Below are 5569 nucleotides of genomic sequence, written 5' to 3'. Positions count from 1 at the left end.
GTGAAATTGTTAGTTGCTCAGCGTGTCCGACTCTTTGTGACCTCATGGACTGTAGCCTACCAGGCTTTTCCGTCCATGGGATTTTCCAGGCAAGGGTACTGGAGTGGGTTGTGATTTCCTTCTCCAGGGGATCTTCCCAACCCAGGAATCAAACCCGGGTTTCCTGCATTGCAAGCAGATGCTTTACCCTCTGAGCCACTAGGGAAGCCCTGTTAGTTGCTCAGTTTTGTCCAACTCTTTGAGATCCCACAGGCTGTAGCCCACCAGGCTCCTCTGTCCATGGAACTCTCCAGGCAAGAATATTGGAGTGGGTTGCCATTCCCTTCTCCAGGGAATCTTCCTGACCCAGGGATCGAACCTGGGTCTCCTGCATTTCAGGCAGATTCTTTACCATCTGAGACACCAGGGAAGCTCCATCTGACCCAATGCCTTTGCTCAAAGTCACAAATCTAGAGGGTGAAGATCTGCTTTGCGGGAAGGTTCTGCTGGCTTAGTATCCCCCTTTAGTGGGTCAGAGTCTTAAGAGTTGTTGTCCAGGGTTGGGTGCCTAGTACTGGCTGGGGGAGAGGGCAGGGCTGCCACCTGGCTGCAAGGGTGGAATCCTCCAGAAGAAAAGAATTGTCCCCAAAATGAGGATGTGGATAGGACATGCAAGAGCTTCCCTGGGGATCAGAGCAGAGGGGGTGTGGTTTTGGATGGTGGAGCCTGGAGGCAGGAGGGACATCAATTATGATTTTCTTTTGACCAAGCCTGTGGGTGGGAAGGGAGTGAATGAGGATGTCAAGGCAATCAGGAAGCCCACCAGGAGTTTCTAAGATGCCCAGTCACAGGCCCCTTACTTGCACTGTTATCATTTGGCCAATTTGATCAATATAAATCGGCAAGTCTTTATAATTCAATTTTATCCCCTTGATTAACCATGACATGGGGTTTTCTTGATATAAACATGTCACTTTGTATTTCTTCACTGCAGGCAGAACTGGCTGCATAATGTGCGGGACTCGGTACAAAAGGAGAGTATGGAAGCTCCTTGTTCAGATTATTAAGAATTTCAAGATGGTGACAGGAAAGAATCAACCCAACATGGGTTAATTTCCAAGCACAAAGCCTGTGCAACTTTCCAGTCACACACATAAAACTGATCCTGACTACAGGTCATAGTCATGTTTTTGACCATCTTTATATTATCATCCTCCTTTTTCTTGATTTTTCCAAGCTCTTTATATAGCAAGCATATTGATATTTTGCCACATTCCTAACAAAAGTCATGTTTTCCATAAGAACATGTGGTATTTGTTTAAACAATTAGCTAATAGGGCTGAAGCTGAAGCTCCAATACTTGGGCCACCTGATGTGAAGAGCCAACTCATTGGAAAAGATCCTGATGTTGAGAAAGATTGAGGGCAGGAGGAGAAGGGGACGACTGAGGACAAGATGGTTGGATGGCATCACCGACTCGATGGATATGAGTTTGAGCAAGCTCTGGGAGATAGCAAAGAACAGGAAAGCTTGGCTTGTTGCAGTCCGTGGGGGTGCTAAGTCAGACACGACTTAGCGACTGAATAACAACAACAGTTATTGAGCTTCCTGGATCCTAGGCACAGAGCATTTTGAATAGATGAGGCTCTTGGGGATCAGAGAAATCAAGAGACTCACCCAGTGTTAGAAAGCCAAAGCTGGGACTGGGACCCTCAACTGGCTGACTCCAGGTGAGGCTTTTCAAGGACCATTTCTTGGGCAAAACAACAGCATCCCAGACCCTGGACAAGGCGCTGGGAGGGCCCTGCTCTTTAGGGACTCAGGGCTTGAGGGAGGAAAAAGTATCATCGGGGGACGGTTACAGCTCACCCAGACAGAAGCAACAGCAGAGGCCAGTAGGCCTTTGTGTAGCTACTGAAACACAGAGCCTGGGTCCTAAGGAGGAGACTGGGTGAGTGGATCAGGAAAACCTCCCGAGGACATGCTTCTTTCTACAGACCACTGTCATGGTCCAACTCAGACATTTGTGAATTCAGTAACTGCTTGAGCTAGAGAAATTGCCCCACAAAACTATTCATTCTTTCCTTGGACTTGAGAGCTTCACCTTTCATCTACTACTGAACCATTAATTCACCCACCTGTTAATCAATCAACCACATACTCATTTACCTACCCATCCATCAATCCATCCATCCACCCATTTTTTTCACTTATTCATTTCCTTCCTCATTCATTCCTTCATTGATTTGTTAAAACATATTATTAGGTTCCCTCTGTTGCAAAAATGGATTCAGGCAACCAGGAAAATGTGTAGCTAAAATTAACATTTAAACAAAACAAATTCCAGAAATAAAAAGTTCCTGCCTATTCCTGATATGTTACCACTGCTCAATCCAGCAAATTAAGAATCATGTGATTTTTAGACACTGTAGCTAAATCAAGTTGAGCACATGTTCATCAAGCAAGTACTTTGATGAAATGATCTCCAAAATATTTTATATTTTCAAGCCCCAAGCACTCTCTCTAATCCACATGGCATCTTCTAGTTACCTATTATAAAACTTTCCAAAGTCCTTCAGATAATGACCAACATACAGTGTCCTTTCTCCTTTTTTTTAAACAAATTACTGTTATTCAAAAACAAAATTAAAGACCCTTCAAGTTATGAATCTTTAACTTGAGGTACTGTAATGTTATTGATAATAAGTCATAAAATAAATAAAGGTAATTTAAAGATTGTCTCTCCTGTGCTTACATTCATTTTGACATACACCAGTATTAAACTGGTTTTCTGTAATTTAATAAAGAAAAGGTTCAAACATCTCTGATACACCCTCTCAACATAAAATGAGAGGGAAAAAAAGAGCAAAATGTCGTATCAACCTCTTTTAATTGGTATCTCATCTTTACTTAAATTACATGTCAGTACAAACTGTCTATTTTAAGGAGAATATTGATATTTTATCCCTATCACTTTTTTTCCTGTGGAAGGAATAAAACATTAAAACAGTGATTATATATGAATCACATCTTATACATAGGAGGTATAATTAGAAAAATAATTTTTACCACTTGTAATACAGTTTTACGAGACAGAGCCACCCTTCCATTGGAAGCTGTGTTTAACTCAAAAAATTCAACTGGATGACTTGTTCCAGAGATGCTGAAAGAAATGACTTCCACGAAACTCGTGTCTTGTGCTACCTGCGTGGTAGGAAGTATCTTTAACCCCATCCCTGTATCAGTCAATCTGGAGGATAGGAAATGGATGCTGTTTTCTCCGAAGTTTGACTGGGATTCTCTGCAGCCACTAAGACCGAGGGCGGGGCTAAGAATGAATGCAGAAAAGAGAGCTGAAGATCCCTAAGGAGGTCAGGTTGGGAACCGATGCCCCATTTCTGTAGATGGAAGACAGAACTCTGGGAAAGAGAAACCATTCTGAGCCCCCTCCTTCAGGGTGACGTGACTTACCTCCCACTCACCAACCCATTCATTCATTCACACAGGCAACTTGGAATGGGTTTCTATTTCTTTTCTGATTTTCCATATTGTTTACATTTTTTCCAATGCGTATTAGCATTTCTACAGAGATAGTGAAGCTATTTTTGTCTTTTAATGAGATTAGGAAGATAGTACAAATCAGAGGAAACAGGAGGCAAAAGGACACGTTTGTCTCAGGTGGAAGGGGGTGAGAATCTAGAGGCAGAGACGACATTGACGCGGGGGCGGGGATGGGGGGGTGTCGGAATCACTGTACCGGAAGTACAGGGGATCGAGACTGCGCATGCCCCATCCCGTGCGCACAGCTCCATCGCTTTACTACGCAAATACCCAAACCAGATGTTGACTTAAGCAGCTTTTCCCGGATGTGATCCCAGTATACCTAGGGTTTTGCATGTATGATAGTCTAATTTGTATCATGATTAGTTATGAAAGCACGACTCGGTCCTTCACCTCACTCTTATTCCACAGCAGATTTCCCGACCGCGATGGAGTATCGGGAAAGATTTTAATGTCCGAACAATGCACGTTTGAGTCTTGAGCTTCCTTTACTTCCTTATATTGATGTAAGGGGCCTCACAGTGACACCCATCCTACCTCCAAGGGTTATTTCGAGAATCAAATGAGAGCTAACACAAGCAAAACTGTCAGTACGGCAACTGGCATGTCATAGCTTGTTTATTGTATGTTTATTTTTACTTCTCATTTCTGAGTCTCCACTACCCAACACAATGCCTTGCATAATGAAGGTAAGCAACAAATGTTTGTTGAATTTGGTTGACTAGAGGTTGGATCCAATTGCAGAACTCAAAAAAAAAAAAAAAAAGGGAAATCCATACTTTTAAAATTCAGCTTTTAAACCTCCTGGCAAAAGCAGGCTTACTATGTTTACTCAAAAAAAAAAAAATGCTTATTAAGATCCTACTGTGTGTTCCACAAAGTACTGGGGACACAGAGATACCAGAGTTATCAGTCTGTCTCCCCAGAGGTCACAGTCTGATAGGCAAGGCAGATGTCAAATAAATAAATGGCCTCAGGCATTGGAAGGACCAAGGATGTTAGAATAGGGCAAGCTGGGCATAAAGAGGGCAGAGTCAGGTCCCCCTTAAAAACTAAAATTCTTCTCATGACCCACAAGTACACTCACTCCCACTACATCAAGGACATCCTTTTCCACCATCCTGCCTTTGAGCACCATTCTCCCTCTGCTGTCCTCCTGCCTGTCCTCAAGGGCCCACCCCAGGGCCTTTGCATCTGCTGTTCTCTCTGCCTGCTCTTTCCTTCACACCTGCATGCCTCACTCCCCACAGAGGCTGATTTCATGTGTCAAGTGGACTGGGCCATGTGGTGCCATGATGTTTGATCAAACATTATTCTGAATGTGCCTGCAAGTGTGTTTCTAGATGAGATTAGTGTTTGAATCAGTAGGTTGAGAATAGCCGGTTGCCTTCCCCAATGTAGGTGGGCCTCATCCAATCAGTTGAAAGTCTGGACAGAACCAAAGACTGCAGAAGAGGAAACTCCTCCTGGCTGACTCATTGAGCTGGGACTTAGCTTTTTTATATACTGTCTTCAAACCTAAACTGAAACATCAGCTCTTACTAGGTTTTGGACCTACCAGCTTTTGGATGGAACTTATACTGGGACCTCAGGCCTTCAGACTCCAATGAGGGCTCTACCACCAGCTTTCCTGGGTCTCCAGGTTGCCAACTGCAGGTCATTGGATTTGTCAGCCTCCATCATTATGTAACCAATTCTTTATAATAAATCTTATATATATTATGTATATTGGAGAAGGAAATGGCAACCCACTCCAGTGTTCTTGCCTGGAGAATCCCATGGACAGAGGAACCTGGCAGGCTACTGTCCATGAGGTGCAAGAGTTGGACACGACTTAGTGACAAAACCATATTAGGTATATACACACATATGTTCCAGCACATCACACTGCTCACACACATGTGGACACACATTGGTTCTGTTTCTCCAGAGAACACTGACTGACACATCCTTTTACTTCCCAGCCAAGCATCTAAAATAGCAGTTCTTCCTATCCTCCAGCACTTCCCTGCTCTTTCCCTTCATAAAT

At 43.5% G+C, this 5569-nt stretch overlaps 1 non-coding gene across 1 annotated transcript; it reads right to left on the bottom strand.

Annotated features, from left to right (window-relative positions):
- Window positions 1-336: 336 nt before the first annotated feature.
- Window positions 337-409, bottom strand: TRNAF-GAA. Its single transcript has one exon. It is a non-coding gene; the product is annotated as a tRNA-Phe (tRNA).
- Window positions 410-5569: the final 5160 nt, after the last annotated feature.

Source organism: Cervus canadensis, chromosome 17 (genome assembly GCF_019320065.1).
Source record: "Cervus canadensis isolate Bull #8, Minnesota chromosome 17, ASM1932006v1, whole genome shotgun sequence".
NCBI lineage: Eukaryota > Metazoa > Chordata > Mammalia > Artiodactyla > Cervidae > Cervus > Cervus canadensis.
Note: the sequence above shows the minus strand (reverse complement) of the source record. Positions and strands in the feature narration are given on the sequence as shown.